This window comes from Phascolarctos cinereus, unplaced genomic scaffold, assembly GCF_003287225.1.
Source record: "Phascolarctos cinereus isolate Bilbo 61053 unplaced genomic scaffold, phaCin_HiC Scaffold_3;HRSCAF=262, whole genome shotgun sequence".
Taxonomy (NCBI): domain Eukaryota; kingdom Metazoa; phylum Chordata; class Mammalia; order Diprotodontia; family Phascolarctidae; genus Phascolarctos; species Phascolarctos cinereus.
In genome coordinates this window covers 254,856,655-254,877,670 of record NW_027555736.1, presented here as the reverse complement: position 1 = coordinate 254,877,670, position 21,016 = coordinate 254,856,655, and the positions used below count along the sequence as shown (strand labels likewise).

General features: G+C 35.4%; 1 long non-coding RNA gene across 1 annotated transcript in view; it reads right to left on the bottom strand.

Annotated features, from left to right (window-relative positions):
• LOC110203681 (uncharacterized) overlaps nucleotides 1-21,016 on the bottom strand; it is a 261,878-nt gene that overhangs the window by 70,788 nt on the left and 170,074 nt on the right. The gene's annotated exons all lie outside the window — the stretch shown is intronic.

Sequence of the window (21,016 nt, the reverse complement as noted above, 5' to 3'; positions counted from 1 at the left end):
TAACCTCTAACATTATAAAGCTGTTTGTGAAGGGTGTGGAAGAAATGCAACTCTCTTGAATTGTAAATTGTGAGTCACTAACTTCCTCCAGATTCTAACAGGGTGAAGAGAAGCAGGACAAAAAGTGGTGTGAACATATCTATCTATCTATCTATCTATCTATCTATCTATCTATCTATCTATCTATCTATCTATATATTTGGAATGTAAAGGTCAGCAGTGAAGGTAGTGTGAGTAATGGGTTTGAAAGATTAGGAAAGATTAGAAAGATTATGGCAGGTAGGAAAAAAACACAGCTTGGGAACAGATGGGATGGGGTTGTCCACAGCAAGCAGATGTTCTTTAAGCTCCCCCATGCTTGGTTAGTTGTTCTGGGTGCCTTTGTGCCAGGTTCTTATGGTTTACTCACGTTGAAGGGAGGATAGGAAGTTTGATTTTATTTTAAGTAAGAGGATAGAAAATGAACATTTTAAGATTGATTTGAAAACCAAGAGAGAAAGTTATAGAGGGTTAAAAGGAATTATGTCTGCCTGTTTTTCAGGATAAACCTGTAGGAAAGCCTTTTAAAACTAATCTTACATAAATATTGGCTATGGTAAAGATATTGGTTATTGTGATTTATAGTTACTACATGAAATCTTAAAAATCTTTCCCTATATCTTGTGCCTGGGGGAAATTGTCAGCATTGATTCAAATTCCTCAGGTCACTTTGCCTGGGCCAAACCCTTTGGGATTAAGGGAAATATAGTTAGTTTTCCACAGCATGACTACTATGGAAGTGTTTTGCATGACTACACAAGTAAAACCTGTATCTAGTTACTTGCCTTTTCAATAAGGGTATGTAAGGAGGGAGGAAGGGAGAAAATTTTGAACCCAAAGTTTTAAAAACAAATGTTAAAAAATTGTTTTCACATGAAACTGGGAAATATACAGGCAATGGGGTATAGAAATCTATCCTGCCCTACAGGAAAATAGAAGAGGAAGGAGATAAGAGAAGGAAGCAGGGAGAGATAGAAGTGGGGGCAGATTAGGGCAAGGGGTATTCAGAATGCACACTGTCTTAGGGTTGGGGGAGGGATGAGAAGGGGAGAAAATTTGGAACTCACTTGTGGTAGTGAATGTTGAAAAATAAAAATAAATAAATTAATGAATCTTGGGGAAAAAAATGTAATCTAAGTGAGTCTATTCCTGCTCATTACCTTGCCTAGAAAGAGCTTGGAGTATGCTGATTCCTTCTTACTGTCAAAACAGGAGATATGGAAATTGATGTCTCTTTGACCAGAATTAAGTGATTTTTGTCACATACTGAAAAACCCTCATTTTAATATATCCCACCTCTCAGAGTTTGCTAGCATTCCTTGGGAACACATACTCTTCAGAGAGCATAGAAGGCTGTACCCCAAAAATCCAATTCAAGTTAGTTCTGAACTGGCTCCTTTGGGGGAGGCCCAGTTTTGGACTGAACTCCCATGCAATGCAAGTTAAACTGGCTTGAGAGAAATTAAACTGTGAATACACACACCCAATTTTGTTTGTCTCTTTTTTAGAGCTGATTTTGTATCAAATTGGGGTTCTTTTGGAGGGTTTCACACACTCTTGTCCAAGTGTTTCTCCTCAACCATCCTCTTTTGTTTCCTGAATTTACCCACATCAGTTTACCTTCCTCCAATAGAAAAGAAGGGTATAGAAAAGTGTGTAATAATCTGTGACCATATGCCAGGCTTTATAATGAACGTGCTTCCTTCCCTTGAATCCCTTTTACTAACCTGTCATGTTAGAAAAAAGAATAACCTTTCAGCATTATATCCAGCTCAAAAGTCTCAATCCCAAGTTGCAGTAATACCTAAGAGGTCCATTTTTCATCTTGGAATTCCTATCTTTGGATGGGACAGTTGGTGAATAACCTGATATTCAGTATGTAGCAAAAAGTGAGGAAAAAAAAAGTCTGGAGCAGTTGAGAGGCAAAGACACATTTTGGACACCATCAAGAGCTCAGTGATTCACTAGGAAATACCTGAAGAAGATATCTTTGGAGGGAAGGCCTTGTTTTCACAGTTTACTGATGGTTTTATCCATATGGACCTCAATATCTCCTCAAACTAGTGCTATAGAGAGAGTAAGACTATTCTAACTTCAGAGATAAGGGGTCTGAAGTACACAGAGATACATCCAGTGAAGTCAAGAGGATCATTTATCAAGTGAGAGGAAAATAATTTTGATATTACAAGAGGTCTGATTGAAAAGAAGCTACAGATTCCCTCCATTTACAGTGTCATGATCCTCTCATACGTGTATGAATACACATGGGATATATATATGTATACATATAGATCTGCATACATAAACTTTAGGAGGAGCATATATACAATATAGACATATAAATATACATATATACACACACATACACACACACACACACACATATGTTAGAAGTATCTACAGACAGGTATGTTTTCCACATGCACAGTACATACAAGCTGCTGTGGAATGCATAGTAAATGTTCCATAATTCCTGATCTGCCTCATGTTTGACAGTTACAGAGAAATTAGTCATCATAGACAAAACATGTAAACCATTAAAAGAATACATCTTCTCTCTATACTCACAGGCAACAGAAACAGGAAAGATTGTCAGGGACGCAAAGGAGATTAGATAGATAGATGGATAGATGGATGGATAGATGGATGGATAGATAGATAGATAGATAGATAGACAGACAGAAGGATAGGTAGATGGATGTATGGGATGGAATGGGATAGACGTTAACTGTGAATTTGGGAGAAACCGAAGACCTTGAAAATTTTTCAGCCTCATGCTTCACCTGTTATTCTAAGTGGTCTCCTTGTGCTCTATGTTGTTGAGTTGCCTCTCTAAGACACTCTCTATGTGGCCTGTCGGAATGAGGAGGTTTATGTCTGGTCTCATACTCCTTTTTCTCCATGTGTCTCTTGCACAGTAATACATGGCTGTGTCCTCAGCTTTAAGGGAATTCATTTGCAGGTGCAGCATGCTGTTGTTGTAGTACAGGGAGATGGTGAATCGGCCTTCACAGAGTCTGCACAGTATGTGTTTCCTACATTACTATAAGTAGATGAGAGCCACTCCAGCCCCTTCCCTGGAGCCTGGAGGACCCAGCTAATGTAATAGATGTTGAAGGTGAATCCAGAAGGTTCTTAGGAAAGGCTAAGAGATCCTCCAGGTTGTCTCATATTACCCCCAGACTCTACCAGCTGAACATCACAATGGACACCTGCAAACAGAGAGTCATTTAAGACAATAGTCACACAAATACACCACTTCAAAGAGTGTATCCTTGGTCAAAAAACAAGCAAAAGACAAAACTACCTTGTAAAAGAGTCAGAATTAAAATTCCATTCAGGCCAAAACCCATTGTTTAGGCTCTATAATGTCAATACTTAGGAGAAAAAGGCCACATAGAAGAAAAGCTCCTCTCCCAGAGCTGCAGACACATTTTTGCTGGTTTTCATCCCTAGAGGGAGGAGCTCAATTTGCATGTCTTCCTCTGGTTAGTGTGAGGAAGATCAACTGCCTCCCACTGGGATGAGTCCCCTCCCTGAGCTGCAGAGACGTTTCCCCCAGAATTAGTTCTAAAACCCTGGGGAAGGTTAGTGACACTGAGAATCCAAATGTCATTGGTAAGGACTCAGTGTCTATCCTTCTCCATCACTCCAATCTACCTTCAATATCAAGAGACTGCTCATTAGCTTTTCTATGTTGCTGTTATTTTCCCAGCTTATCTCAATGCCATTTCTAATTAGGAAAGCACTCTAACCTTTGGTCATTTCTTTATCTTCAGCAGATATTGGATCTACCTTAGGATGATATTTGTGGAATTTCTGAGCTTACTCTTGCCACTTCTGCTTGCTTATAGAGCTACTTTTTGTTCATTTGCTTCGTGATTGGATTCCATGTGGACTATGTATCCCCATATCCATTCACAGTACCTTATATGCAGGGTATGCTTTGTTGGCATGAGATAGGTCATTGTATGAAGTTTTCAATGTGAGCACTTACACTTCAGAAATCAGCAGACACTCAAAATCAGGGCTTGACTTTAATTATTTTTACTTTATTTAGACAACAAAAGGAAGGAAAAGAATGTTAACAATGTAGATTAAACTTAAAAGTGCATAGTACATTCATTTTTCTCCCCTGGAGAGCTGGTGTTAAAAAACTTACCAGCACACCCAAGCTCATATCCCTCTGAAGTGGAGGAATTGAGGCATAAAATGGTCAGGCATGAGAAAGCCTGTGTCTCCAGTATCCTCCAAGAAGTCCCATGTTTTGTTTCTCAGGACTCATTGAGTCCTGTGGTGGTGATTGGGTGTGGCCCAAGCTGAGGTCTTTGCCCCTTAACCCAAAGGGAATCTGGCACCCCTTTGTCTACAGAACCCAGGCCCTCATCTCCCTTTTAAATCCCTAGCCTGCCTTTTAATGTCATTCAGATACCTTTCAGTTCCTTCATTATCTATTCCCATTGTCTATTCAATCTCTTAGACACTCCAATCTCTGGGAATTCTCACCCAGACCCTTTTCCCAGACCATTTTCCCACACCCTTCCCTGCTCACCCAAAGTATATAAGATCTAACCTGGCCCTCCTTCGGGCCTGAGAATCTCATGCCAAAAAGGCTGATACCTTCTCATGCCCACTAGTCTTTATGGGAGTCACCTGGCTGAGAATGTCATTCCCAAAAGGCTGAGACCTTCTCACGCCCACTCATCTCACAAGTGTTACCTAGCCTATGTGATTTATCACCAATAAACTTTTCCTCTGGTTGAAGAAGGTTTGAGTTGAATTCTTTCAGGCAGGGCCTGGAAACACGATCTTGGGGTGTCCCACCCTAAAGTCCTAGACCTCTTCAGTGACACAGTGACACCATATCCCTTAGGGAATGTGTATGTCTTATATAGTGTCTGGGGAAAGGTATAGCCTGAGCCTCAGATTGCAGAGACCTCCATCCCAGAGCAACCGAGTCTGCTGCCACCTACTGTACACAGTGACCTCAGCCAAGATATTTTTCTGCCTTATGTCCATTTTACATTCATACTTTACTTATTGGGGGAAAGTAATTCTCCTCAGGGACCACGAGAATTCTGGCTTGTATTTTTACACAAGTCATCCTCCATTGAGCTTTTGAGATTGTCAAATTTTGTTCACTGTAAAGCATACCTGGCTTTTCTTATCTCTGTTTGGTTCTGCTTTTTATTTCCCTTAGTACAGACCTTACATTTGAATTCTCCTGTCATTGCTACATATCTTATAGGAAAAAGAACAATTCAAAGCAGCTTATAGAATATAGTTAAATTTCTGTTCCTACAAAATATATCTTGGCCTCTCAAGCCTGAAAAGGCACTCTCACCCTCTATTATCTTCAAGCTACCTTTCCAAATATTTTCCTTCTCACTACCTTCTAGGAGAAGTATATACCTGATACCTTCCTTTAAGGCACTTCTCAACCCACTGTAATCTGTTTTCTGAACTTTTCACTCAGGTCTTCTAACATTTTGTACTCAACTCTATGTGTATGTCTGAGTTTTCTTCCTTTATTTAGACAGTTCAGATGAAAATAAGGGACCAGTGTCAGGTAGTTTTCTTTACATAAATAGTTACTTGTGCACGCTAATTATGTGACACAATTTTCTCCAACCTTTCTTTCCCTTTCTCCCTTATGTGAATGTTCTTCTTCCCCTCTCAATTCCTCTCTTAAGATCATTAAGATGTACAAAATGGGTTCAGGACTTAGATATAAAGGCTGATACCATAAGCAAACTGGGAGAATAAGGAATAGTTTACCTATCAGATCTATGGAGGACAGAAGAATTCATGACCAAACAGAAGATAGAGAACTTTATGAAAAGCAAAATGGATCATTTTGATTACACTAAATTGAAAAGTTTTATGCACAAACAAAGCCAATGCAACTAAGATTAGAAGGAAAGGTAGAAAATTGGGAAAGATTTTTTACAACCAGCCTTTCTGATAAAGATCTCATTTCTAAAATATAAAGAGAATAAAGACAAACTTATAAGAACACAAGCCATTCCCCAATTGATAAATACTCAAAGGATATGAAGAGACAGTTCTCAGAAGAAGAAATTAAAGCCATCTATATGCTCTAAATCATTATTGATTAGAGAAATGAAAATCAAAACAACTCTGAGGTACCACATCACACCTATCCAGATTGGCCAACATGACAAAACAGGAAAATGATAAATGTTGGAGAGGATGTGGGAAAATTGGAATGCTAATAGTGTTGGTGGAGTTGTGAAATGATCATTTTGGAGAACAATTTGGAACTATGCCCAAAGGGCTACAAAAATGTGCATACCCTTTGATCCAGCAATAGCACTTCTAGGTCTATATCCCAAAGAGATCAAACAAATGGGAAAAGGACCCATATGTACAAAAATATACATAGTAGCTCTTTTTGTGGTGGCAAAGAATTGGAAATTGAGAGGATGCCCATCAATTGGGGAATGGCTGAGCAAGTTGTGGTATATTAATGTAATGTAATACTATTGTGCTCTAAGAAATGATGACTTCAGAAAAACCTGGAAAGACTTATATGGTCTGATACTGAGTGAAGTGAGCAGAGCCAAGAGGACTTTGTACACAATAACAGCCATGTTATGAAATGACTAAGATTGTTAAACTGAGCTTTTCTCAGCATTATGAGGATCTAAGACATTTCCAAAGGCCTCGGGATGGATAATGCTGTTCACATTCAAAGAAAGAACTATGGAAGTTGAATCGCTATCACTTATTTTTACCTTCTCTTGAGTTTTGTTTCATCTTTCTGATGGTTCCTCGTATTGGTTCTAATTTTTACTTACAACTTCACTAATGTGAAAATATGTTTAATGGGTATGTAAATGTAAAGCCTATATCAGATTGTGCACCTTGTTGGGGAGGGTGGAGGGGGAGGAAAAGGGAGAAAAATTTTCAACTCAAAAGCATATGGAAAAAAGAAAAATTTAAAAAAAGATCATTAAGACATAACAGAACCACTCTCACCTTCTATCTAACTAGACTTCCTCCATAGGGACACAACCTCCCCATATTTAAATGTAAGGAGTTTCTCCTTGTTTAGTCTTTATGCTTATGTTTATGACAAAAGGAGAAGGGAAGACAGGGAGAGGGGAAAAGGTAGTAGGCATTCATACAGTGCTTATTATATTCCCAGAATTGTGTTAACTGCTTTTTAAAATGTCTCTTTTTATCCTAAGGACAATCCAAGATAAAGGTGCCATTATTATTCCAATTTTATGGTTAAGGAAACCAAGGAAAAATAAAATCAACTGATGCACCCCAGAGTTACAAAGCTGACGCTGAAGCCGGTTTTGAATTCAAGTTTTCCTTATTCCAGATCCAAAGCTTTATCCATTGTACGACTGGCTGTCTCTAGGAGATGGTTTCAGAGAAACAAGATTTTTCATTCATGTTCACATTTTTGTTTCTCTTCACTCCTGTATTTGACCTTCAATGTTTCTTCATGACTCTGTTCTTTTTATCAGAAATTCTTTAAAATCCTCTGCCTAATTAAAGATATATATATTTTCTTCATTTAGGGTTTTATTCAGATTTGATGAGTAAGGTGTTCACAGCTGTAAACTTTTAGGAATAGTTTATTAAAAGCTTTCCACTTCTTTATACTGGTGAATATTAAATCACTTGTGATCCTGACTTGAACTCCTCAGTACTTGAATTCTTTCTGGTTACTTTTACAATTTTTTTTCCCTTTACCCAAAAGCTCTGTATTTTGTCTATAATATTCCTGTAAGTTTTAATTTGGGGTTTTCTTTCAAGAGATGACCTCTATATTTTTTCTAATTTTATTTAGCCCTCTGTTTTTTTTTTTTTATCATGTAGATTTCTTTTTTTTAAAGTTATTTCCTTTTTTTCTTCCCTCCCCACCCTAGAGACAGCTATCATTAGACACAAAAAAGTGTACAGATGTAAAATTATTCTGTACATCAGTTCTTTCTCTAGATGAAGATGGCATCTTTCTACATATGTCCTTTACAGTTATTTTATGTTTTTATAATAGACAGAATAACTTATTGGCTCAAAGTTGTTCTTAACAATATTGGTGTTACTGTATACAACATTCTCTAGCTTCTGCTCATTTCACTCTTCATTATTTTATGCAAGTCTTTCCATCTTTTTTTCTAAAACCCTCAGGTTTATCATTTTTTCTAGCACCATACTAATCCATCGCAATCATATACCACAACTTGTTCAGCAGTTCCCCAATTGATGTGTATTTTTGCAATTTCCAATTCTTTGACACCACACAGAGAGCTACTATAAACATTTGAGATGCATAGATTCTTCTCCTTTTCCTAATTATCTTCAGAAATAGAAAGCTGAGGTATTGCTAGGCCAAAGGATATAGGTGGTTTAATAACTCTTTGGGCATAAATCCAGATTGCTCATCAAATGGTTAATCAGTTCACAATTTTCACCAAGAATGAATTAGTGTCCCAATTTTTCTATACCCCCTCCAACATTTGTCGCTTTCCCTTTCTATCATTTTAGGCATTTTGGGAGGTATAAAATGATATCTCAAGATAGTTTTAATTTACCTTTCTCTGATCAATGATGATTGCAACATTTTTTTGTATGATTATAAGTTGTTTTGATTTCTTCTTCAGAAGAATGTCTGTTCATATCCTTTCACCATTTAGCAATTAAGAAATGACTCATTCTTATATATTGGAAAGAGTTCTTTATATATTTGAAATATGAGACCTTTATCTTATAAACTGTCTATAAAACATTTTTCCCAGTTTTCTGTTTTCCTTCTGATCTTGGCTACATTTGTTTTATTTATAAAAATACTTTTAAATTTAATGTATTTAAAGTAAATAGTTTTCTTTATGTTAAATTAATTTAATGTAATGTAAAAATTAATATGTTTAGTATAATGTAGAATGAAATGATTAATTTTACACCTAACTTTGCACTCTATCTATTGTTTATTCATAAATTATTTACCTATCAATAAATCTGATAGGTAATGGGTTCCATATCCTTCTAATTTTCTCATAAAATCACTTTTTATATCTAGGTGATATATCCATTTTTACCTTATTTTGGTAAATGGTGTAAGATATTATCTATGCCCAGTTTCTGCCGTTCTGCTTTCTAGTTTTCTCAAAAATTTTACCAAAATCTTATCCCCAAATCTTAAGACTTAATATTTGTCAAATACAGTTATTGTGCTTCTTTGCTGCTGTAAAATGGATGCTTATTCTTATCTATGGATCTGACTTGAAATTCTTGCCCACTACCAGATAGTTTTGATAATTGCTGCCTTATACTATAGTTTAAGATCTGGCACAGCCAAATCTCCTTCCTTAACATTTTTTCCATTATTTCCTTTGATATTCTTGACTGTTTCTTTTTCCAAATGAACTTCTTATTTTTTTTTTAATTCAGTAAGAATATTTTTGGTAAATTAATTTGGCTTGCATTGAATATATAAATTAGTTCGGGTAAAATTGTCCTTTTTAGTATATTGGCCCTGCCTTCACATGAACAATTAATATTTTTCCAATTATTTCAATCAGATTTTATTTGTATAAAAAGTTTTTATAATTTCATTTATATAGCTCATGAGTCTGTTTTGACAGCTGTACTCTCAAGTATTTTATACTGTCTAGAGTTATTTGAATGGGTTAATTGTACTGTCTCTTCCCACAGGGTTTTATTTGTTACACATGGGAGTGCTGAAGATTTCTATGGATTTACTTTATATCCTGCTAATTTGATAAAATATTTCTTGTTTCAACTTTTTAGTTGAGTCTTGCCCAGGGTCACACAGCTAGTAAATGTTATGTGTCTGAGGCCAAATTTGAACTTAGGTCCTCCTGACCTCAGGGCTGGTGCTCTATCCACTGTGCCACATAGCTGCCCCTTTTTCTTCTCTTTTTTAATCAAATTGACTATTTCTTTATCTACTCCATTTTTTTTCATAAAACCAACTCCTAGTTTTGTTTATTAATGTTATGATTTTTACTCTCAATTTTATTAATCTCACAATTAATTTTTAGGATTTCCAATTCAGTTTTAATTAGAGATTTTTATGTTGTTCTTTTTCTACTTTTTAAAATTGCATTCAAAACTAATTAGTCTTTTCTTTCTCTATTTTGTTGATATAAGCATTTAAGATAGGTTTTCCTCTAATCATTGCTTTTACTCTATCCAGAGAATCATGTCTGGTCAGCACTTCTAGGCCTGGCTTCCCAAAACAAAAGAGGGTCTTTTGATCTTACTTCACTCAGCATCTGGTATTCTTCAGATGGGGGACAAAAAAAAAAACATTAAATCCAGGATGAATAAAAGAGGCACAAAAATCCACTGAAAAGAACTCCCTAAAAAGCCAATTAACCAAATGCAAATATATATGTATGTATGTGTGTGTGTGCATTCAATGAAAACAAGAATTTTTAAAAGAATTGGCCAAATGGGAAAAAATATATATAATGAATTTGGTGAAGAAAATAGATCCTTATAAAATAGAATTGGCTAAATGGAAGAGGCAGCACAGGAGCTCAGTGAAGAAAATAATTACCCCCCAAAAAAAATTAGAGTTGGGCACAAGGAAGGTAATAACTCCATGCAACATCAAGAAACAATAAAACAAAATCAAAAGAATGAAAAATTAGGAAAACAGTGTGAAATATCTCATCTGAAAAACAACTGAGTTTTAAAATAGTGGAAAGAAAACTTAAGCTTTATTGGACTACTTTAAAGACATGATTAAAACAAGAGCCTAGACATTATATTTCTAGAAACTATCAAGGAAAATTGCCTTGATGTCCTAGAACCTGAGGTAAAATAGAAATTGAAAGAATCTGCCATTCACCTCCTCAAAGATGGCACAAATGAAAATTCCAAAGATTGTTATAGCCAAATTCCAGAGGTCCCAGGTGAAGGGAAAATATTGTAAGCAGCCAAAAAAAAAAGGCAATTCAAATAATGTGAACCCTCATTTGGGATCACATAAGATTTAGAAGCTTCTACATTAAAGGATCAGAGGGCTTGGGATATGATGTTCTACAGGGCAAATGAGTTAGGATTACAGTGAAGAATCACCTATCCAGCATAACTTTGGGAGAAAATGGAATTTAATGAAATAGAGGACTTTCAATCATTCCTGATCAAAAGACTAGAGCTGAATTAAAAATTGATTTTCAAATATGAGATTTGAGAGAAGCTTAAAAGGTAAATGTGAAAGATAGATCATAAGGAATTCAATTAATTTTAAACTGTTGACATTCCAACATGGGAAAATGATACTTGTTACTCTGAACTTTATCATCATTGATGAAGGGAAAAAACTGTGAAAAATTTAAAGAAGTCTCTTTTTAATGAAGGCATCATTTCTCTAATAAGCAGTGAACTGAGTCACATTTGTAAGAATACAAATAGTTCCCCAATTGGTAAAAGGTCAAAGATATGAACAGGTAGTTTGAAATCAAAGAAATCAATATTCACTTAAAAATACTCTAAATCACTTTTGATTAGAGAAATGTAAATAAAAACTACTCTGAAGTACCACTGCACACTGATCAGAGTGGCTAATAAGGACAATGAAAAATCTTGGAGGGAATCTGAGAAAACTGGCACACTGAAGCACATTTGGTACGGTTTTTAACTGATTCAAATATTCTAGACAGAAATTTGTTACAGGTTTTTCTGAAATCATCTTCCTCACCATTTCTCATTGCACAATACTATTCCATTGCAATCTCATATTGTCTAATCATTCTCCAGTTGATGGGCATCACCTCAATTTCCAATTCTTTGCCACACAAAAAGAGCTGATATAAATATTATTGCATATAAAGGATCATTTCCTTTTTTTGTTTTTGTTTTATCTGTTTGGGATACAAACTAGTACTAGTATTACTGGAGGAAAGGGTATGCACAGTTTAACATAATTTTGGGAATATAAGACTTAATAAATTGTTGCAAAATGAAGTGAGAAGAACCACACCAACACTGTCCACAGTAATTGCAGTATTGTATGATGATCAACTATGAGTGACAGCTATTCTCAGCAATAAAATGATCCAAGACAATCCCAAGCACTTATGATGAGAAATGCTTTTCACCTCCAAAGAAAGAACTGAAGAAATCTAAATGTAGATCAAAGCATATTTCTTTAAACTTCATTTTTCTTCTGTGTTTTTGTTTTTGGTCTGTTCTTTTTTCCACATTTATAATATGGAAATACTATTTGCATATTTGCTTGCCTTCTTGTCATTGAAGGGTGAAAGAGGGGAGGGAAGGAAGTTGGAAGTCAAATTTTTAAATAATGAATGCAAAAAATTTAGATATAAAGGGAATAAAATATTAAAATAACAAAAATTCAAATAATTGAGAATTTCAAATTTAAATATTTTTAAATATTATAGAAGGGAGGATTCTGAAAATCTTTTCACATTACATATATATATATGCATCTGATCTTGCTGCTTTTAAAAAAAATTTTACTCCAATTAATTTTCCACTTCAATTCCAATTAATTCTAATTACCTCAGAGGTAGAATTAGAGATAAGTGGTGTATAAAACATGTCTATACTTTGGGACATGCTCCACATATATGTTTATCCCAAATGAAATAATAAACATAAGTAAATAATAAACCTAAGCAAAATTGGATTTCCTTTTCAGTTAACACAACATAGTCCAAAGTTTCTTTCCACTAAGATAATTCATTGAACTAAAACTCTTTTCCTTAAAAACAAAAGAGAAACCTTAAAACTGCCTAATAGTAAAATAAAAACAAAAACTAATAAGCACTAATGGAAAAGGAAATTCCATTCCAAATAACTACAAAACGCATAAAATATCTTGGAAGCAACCTACCGAACTGTACAAAAGACCCATATAAATTCAAATTACAAAATGTCCCTTAAGGAAATAAATAACAATGTAAACAGATAGAAGAATATCAAATGCTCTTTGATAGGCCCTGTTAATATAATAAAAATGACAATATATCAAAACTGATATACTCTTTTGATGCAATCAAATGACCAAAATAGTATATTACAGATCTTTGTAAAAAATAACAAAATTTATTTGGAAAAGCAAAAGATCAAGAATATCAATGGAAATTATTAAAAGAAGTAGACAAGAAAGAATAGCATGTCCTCACCTCAAATAAAGCAACAGTCATCAAATAACTTTATATTGTTTAAAAAAGAGAGAAAATACTGGAACAGACGACACAAGGGAGAATCAGAAACAATGGAACTTAGTGTTTGAAAAACCCAGTATTTGGTAGAGGGGAAAATATCAGGTGTCAAAGAAGAAGCTCCTGATTTGATCAAAGAAAAACAAATTGCAAAGAATGGGATACAAAGTAGATGTCCATTAAATGAAGACATGTTTAATAAATTGTGGAACATTAACATAACAGAATATTATGGTACAATAAGAAATTATGTGTATGAAGCACACACAACATAATTATAGTGGTAATTATAATTATTGTTATTACATTAATTAACATTTATGTAGGAAAGTAAGGACTTGTTCTGCTAAATAAATCATGGGATATTAATATAATGGAATATTATTGTTGCACAAGAATTGATGAAATGGACAGGTTCAGAAAAAAACTGGGAAGACATCTATGAACTGCTGCAGAGAGGAGTAGCACTAGAAGAACAACTTACACAATGACAACACCAGTATAGAAAAAATACTTTTGAAAGACTTTAGAATTCAAGTAAATAACACACGAATCCAGAGAACTGAAGATAAAACATACTTGTCATCTCTAGCAGGGAAATGATGAAATTAAAATAAAGAGAAAGTATGTGCATTTTTGGCAACATCTAGGTGGGATTTTTTCCCCCCTTAAATTCCTTTATAAACCTTTCAAAATGAAGTACTCAGAAGTCTCATGATATGATAAGCTGGGAGAAAAGGAGGAAAATTTTTATGTAATACCATAAATGAGACACTACAAGAAACCATTGACAAGTGTTATCACGGGAGAGAGGTGGATGATATCATGGAAGTGAGGCTAACAATGTCATGCCACAGAACAAATCATTTCAGGAGGGAGCAGGGTAGGAATTTTTTCCAAACTATGTCATTTCAGGAGGAAGGCTAAATTTGAATAGGAATTTGAATGATAGCATTCTCCCTAATAGTGAGAAAAGAGAGAAGAGACAAGGGCACACTTCCTTGGTGTAGTACTGAGTGAGAAGACAGAAGGAATTAAAGAGAGAAGAGACCGTATTAGGGCACACACCCTTTGGGTAATACAGAGTAAGAAGCAGAAGGAATTAAAGGTTGATTTGGGGACAGTTGGAACACTCTATGTGCATTTTTAAAAGAAGTGGTTAGTTCTTCCACTTCTGGGAGCCAAGATGACACAGTAAAATGGTAGTTGCTCTCACCCTCCTCTATTAACCTCTCAAAACCCAGAAAATATCACCCCAGTAAAAATCCCGGAACAGCTTAACCAAAAGAAATATGGGGAGCAGCAGAGCAGTAGCCCAGTCTCACTTTAGCACACCAGGAGGAGATCCTGGTGCCTTGGCATTCTACAGCAAAGTGCCTCAGCAGATCTAAGGAAGGCAGCACTGCAAGGGGCCCCAGGTGGATAAACATCGTGCAGAATTCTTCTGAAAGGAGCTGAAGAAAGCAACCTAGAGTTCTACTAAAGTTCCAGCCTTGCTGATTCCAGCCCAACACCACGTAACCTGTCAGAACCCTACAGCCTCCAACTGCCAACCAGGAGTAAATCCTGAAGCCCAGGTGGTAGAGCCAGCAAACACCAACACCTGGACCTCTGAGTGCCTCAGTGAGGATGAGTGAACCAGTGGAAACCAGCTCAGAAAGCCATCATGTGCCTTGGCATTCTATAGTAAAGGTGGTCCCAGTGCCTCAGCAGATCTGAGGAGAGCACTGCAAGGGGCCCCAGGCAGATAAACGCCCTGCAGCACCCATCTAAAAGGAGCTGAAGAAAGCTAAAGGAAAGGAAAAGCAGGCAACCTAGAATTGCCTGAAAGTTCCAGCCTTGCTGATTCCAGCCCAACACCAAGTAAGCTGCTGGAACCCTACAGACTCCAATTGCCAACATAAGAGACCCCAGCACACAAAGCCTGTGACCAAGACCTAGGCACCCATAACAAGAAGCTTGGATTAGTGTCCTCTGCTCACCAGCAGGAGAGCCTAATCTCTTTAAAGGAAAAGGAATAAAGAAACACAAGTAAAAAGAAACACACCATAGATTTATATTAGAGAAGAGTGAAGGTCAAGACAGAAATTCTGAAGAGGACAATTTTGTCAACAGACCCACATCTGCAGCCTCAAAAGGGAATATGAACTGGTCTGAAACCCAAAAAGCATTCTTAGAATTGCTCAAGAAGGATTTTAAAAGTCAAATGAGAGAGGTAGAAGAGTCCTTAAAAAATAAACTTGGCCTATTGGAAAAAAAAATACAGTGAAGAAAACAAGTTCCTAAAAAACACAATTGGCCATCTGGAAAAAAAAAAAGTATGCTGCAGAAAACAAATCCCTCAAAAATACAATTGGCCAATTGGAGAAGGAAGTAAAAAAAATCTGAAAGAAGAGAACAATGTGTTAAAAATTAGAATTGGACAAATGGAGACTAATGACTCTATGAGAGAGCAAGAATCAGTTAAACAGAAACAAAAAAAAATGAAAAAATAGATGAAAATGTAAAATATCTCATGGCTAAAACAACTAACATGGAAAATTGATCCAGGAGAGACAACTTAAAAATTATTGCACTACCTAAAAATCATGATGAAAAAAGGAGCCTAGACAGTATCTTTCAGGAAATCCTAAAGGAAAACTGCCCTGAAGTTCTGGAACAAGAAGGTAAAATAACCATAGGAAAGAACCACGACTCACTACCTGAAAGAGATCCCAAATTGAAAAACACCAAGAAATGTAATAGCTAAATTCCAAAATTACCTGATGAAAGAGAAAATACTGCAAGTGGCCAGAAAAAAGCAATTTGAATATAGTGGAACCACAGTCAGGACTGCACAGGACCTTGCAATTTCCACATTAAATGACCATAGAGTGTGGAACACAATATTCCACAAGGTGAAGGAGCTTGGACTGCATCCAAGGACCAACCACTCAGTGAAAATAAGCATGATACTTCAAGGGAGGAGGTGCATATTCGACAAAATAGGGGACTTCCAAACCATCCTGATAAAAAGACCAAAGTTCAACCAAAAATTTGATCTTCAAGTACAAGATTCAAGGAAGACATAAAAAAGGTAAGTGGGACAGAAGATATAATATAGTTAATAAAGGGAAATTGTCTACATCCCTAAAGGGAAAATGACACTTGCAACTCTTGAGAACTGTATTATTACACCATGTTAAAGGAGTATACATAAAGGGGGTGGATATAAGTTGACTTTGATGTAATGATAAAAAGAAATCTAATCAAGTGGGTTGAATGGATTCAAGCAAGTGGATTAGTCTGATCTAAGAAAATGTACTGAGTAAGGAGAAGGCAGATAAGGGTAAATTATATTACAGGAATAGACACAAAAAGCTATTACAGCAGAGGGAAAGAAGGGAGGGGGGTGAGTATTATTTGAACTTACTGTCATCAGATTTATCTCAAGAAACAAATAACATAATCAGTTAGGTATAGAAATCTAACTTGCCCTATAAGCAGTAGAAGGGGAAAGGGGAAAGAAAAGGGAGGGGGCATAAAAAGGAGGGAAGAAGCAGTAAGAGTAAAGGGGAAGAAAATGGAAAGGGCTAACAGAAGGGAGGAGGGACTGAAGGATGCAGTGGTCAAAAGCAAAACACTAGTGATGGGGGGAAAGGAGAAAGGAGAAAGAAAAGCATACACGGGGGGAAAATGCATGGAGAAAAAGACACAGATAGTAATTGTAACTGTGAATTTGAATAAGATGAACTCTCCCATAAAATAGAAATGGATAGTAGAATGGATTAAAAAACATAATCCTATAATATGTTGTTTACAGGAAACACATTTGAAAAACAGTGACACAAAGAAGGTAAAAGTAAAAGGCTGAAGCAGAATATATTATGCTTCAGCTGAAGTAAAAAAGGGGATACCAATCCTGATCTCAGACAAAGCAAAAGCAAAATACATCTTCTCAAAAGTGATAGAAAGGAAACAACATCCTGCTAAAAGGCACCATAGACAAAGAGTAATATCATTACTATTCACATAGGTCCAAAAGTGTATAGCATCCATATTCTTAGAGGAGAAGTTCAGGGAAATACAGGAAGAAACAGACAGCAAAACTATATTAGTGGGGGACCTCAACCTCCCACACTCTGAATTAGATAAATCTAACCACAAAATAAACAAGAAAGAAGTTAAGGAGGTGAATAGAACATTAGAAAAGTTAGGTATGATAGACCTCTGGAGAAAACTGAATGGGGATAGAAAGGAATATACTGTTTTTCTCAGTGGTACATGGCACATACATAAAAATTGACAATTTACTAGGCATAAAAACCGCCCAATCCAATGTCGAAAAGGCAGAAATATTAAATGCATCCTGTCAGGTCATGATGCAATAAAAATTATATGTAATAAAGGACCATGGAAAGTTAGACTAAAAATAATTGGAAACTAATAATCTAATCCTAAAAAATGATTGGGGTCAAACAAGAAACCATAGAAAGAATCAATAATTTTGGTTCAAGAGAATGACAATAATGAGAAAATAGGCCAAAAACTTATGGATTGCAGTGAAAGCAGTTCTTAGGGGAAGTTTTATATCTCTAAATGCTTACATAAATAAAATACAAAAAGAGGAGATCAGTGAATTAGGCAAAAAACTAAAAAAAAACAAAAAAGCACTACTTGAAAATCCTCAATTAAACACCAAATTAGAAGTATTGAAAACCAAAGGGAAAATTAAGAAAATTGAAATTAAGAAAACTATTGAAATAATAGATAAAACTAAGAGATGGTTTTATGAAAAAAACAATAAAATAGATAAACCTTTGGTTAATTTAATTAAAAAAAACGAAAGAAACCAAATTACTATTATCAAGAATAAAAAGAGTGAAGCTACCACCAAGTAAGAGGAAATTAAAACAATAATTAGGAGCTATTTTGCCCAACTGTATGCCAACAAATTTATCAACCTTAATGAAATGGATACATATTTACAAAAATATAAATTGCCCAGAATAACAGAAGAGGTAGGAAAATACTTAAATAACCCCATCTCAGAAAAAGAATTTGAACAAGTCATTCATAAAATCGCTAGGAAAAAATCTCCAGGGCCATATGGATTTACATGCGAATTCTGTCACACATTTAAAGAACAATTAATTCCAATACCATACACACTATTTGGGAAAACAGGTGTAGAAAGAGTCTTACCAAATTCTTTTTATGATACAAATATGTTGCTGATACCTAAACCAGGAAAAGTCAAAAAAGAGAAAGAAAATTATAGACCAATTTCTCTAATGAATATAGATGCAAAAATTTAAAACAAAATATTAGCAAATAGATCACAGCCAACTATCACAAGAATAATACACTATGACCAGGTAGGAGTTATACGAGGAACGCAGGGGCTGGTTCAATATCAGGAAAACTATCAGCTTAAGTGAGCATATCAACACCTAAACCAACAGAAACCACATGATCATCTCAATAGATACAGAAAAAGCTTTTGGCAAAATACAGCACCCATTCCTATTAAAAACAGTAGAAAGAATAGATACAAATGGAATCTTCCTTAAAATAATGAATAGCATCTATCTAAAACCTTCAGCTAACATAGTATGCAATGTGGACACACTAGAAGCATTTCCAACAGGATCAGGGGTGAAACAAGGATGTCCATTATCACCACTGTTATTCAAAATTGTACTGGAAGCATTAGCTTTAGCAATAAGAGAAGAAAAAGAAATTGAAGGTATTAGAATAGGCAGAGAAGAAATAAAGATATCACTCTTTGCAGATGACATGATGATATACTTAGACAATCAAGTGAAAAACTATTTGAAATAATAAACAACTTTAGCAAAGTTGCAGGCTATAAAATAAAGCTACATAAATCATGGCATTTCTATATAGTACCAACAACTCTGAGGTACCACTTCACACCTATCAGATTGGCTGACGTGACAAAACAGGAAAATGATAAATGTTGGAGAAGATGTGATAAAATTGGAACACCTAATGCATTGTTGGTGAAGTTGTGAAATGATTCAACCATTTGGGAGAAGAATTTGGAACTATGCCCAAAGGGCTATAAAAATGTGCATACCTTTTGACCCAGCAATAGCACTTCTAGGGCTGTATCCCAAAGAGATCATGCAAATGGGAGAAGGACCCACATGTACAAAAATATTCATAGCAGCTCTTTTTGTGGTGGCAAAGAATTGGAAATTGAGAGGATGCCCATTAATTGAGGAATGGCTGAGCAAGTTGTGGTATATGAACGTAATGGAATACTATTGTGCTATAAGAAATGATGAACACGCTGAAATCAGAAAAACCTGAAAGACTTGTATGGTCTGATGCTGAGTGAAATGAGCAGAGCCAAGAGAAGGTTGTGAACAATAACAGCCACATTGTGCGATGACTAATATTGATAAACTTAACCGTTCCCAGCAATGCAAGGATGGAAGATGTCTCTAGAGGCCTCATGATGGAAAATGCTATCAATATCCAGAGAAAGAACTATGAAAGCTGAATTGCAATTTTTTTTCTCTTCTGTTGAGTTTTGTTTCCTCTTTCTGATGATTCCTCCTTTTGGTTTTAATTTTTACTTACAACACACTAATGTGAAAATATGTTTAATAGGAATGTAAATGTATAGCCTATATCATATTGTGCACGGTCTTGGGGAGGGTAGTGGGGAAGAAGGGTGAGAAAAATTTTAAACTCAAAAGCATATGGAAGTGATTATTGATAAATGAAAATAAATTAACATAATTTTTAAAAAGAAATTTAAAGACATTTAAAAAATAGAAGATATGGTTATATGAAGTTGAGCAAAAGTAGTATTTCCCTAGGGAAAGAAAATCTTGCATTGTCCTGATGAAAATCTCAAGCTTATCTATACCTTATCATAGTAACACCAAACTTCTAAAGGTACAGCTATAAAACTATCATCTTGATTCCATATTAAGAAAAGCTAAGAAACTCTTAGTTATTCTGTTTGGGGCATAGGCAAGAAAGGTTGCAAATAGTTATTCAGATATTGTGGTAGTCAGCAGTCAGTAGTTTGATTTAACTGTAACAGGAAAACTGACAACTCTGTCTTAGATGATCCCATCACATTTTTTTTCCATTTCCTCCCTTCAGGCAGCCCAGTGGGTCTGACTTTCCAGAGATTTACTCTGGCCTGGAGGGGCCCCTGGTAATATGCAATGCAAAATTAAATTATAGGAAGGAGATTCCCCATTAAGGAAAGATACTCGAGACCTCTACTTGCACTAACTCCACTCCCCGTAACAACACTAATAAATTTATTTTTAGCCCACTGACTTCATGATGGTCTAAATTTCTGAGGTCTAATTTTTTCCCCTATAATTTAAGGAAGTTATTGTACTATATATCAGTAAAAGGAGTCTACTTCATGTCAAACCAGCCCTCTCCTAGAAATTGACCCCCCCATTACTTCTTCCACAGCATTTAGGAAGAGAGATTCTATTATATCCTCTTTGCAGTTTATCATAACCTCCCTGTCAACTTCCTTTGAGCAAATTAAATAAATTTAGACCAATACTCTTCTGGGTTAACCATAAGTTTATCTTATTGTTGTGCCATAATTTGGACCAATTGACCTAGTTATCGGGAGTGAGATGACTTGGCTTCAAATTTTACCTTTGACACTGTGTTCTACTAAGAATCATTTAAATTCCTTATCTTCAGTTTTGTCTTTGTGAGATATTAGACTAGGTGCCCCTGGAGGTCTTTATTAGCTCCACAACTGGACAAGCCATTTAACACTATTA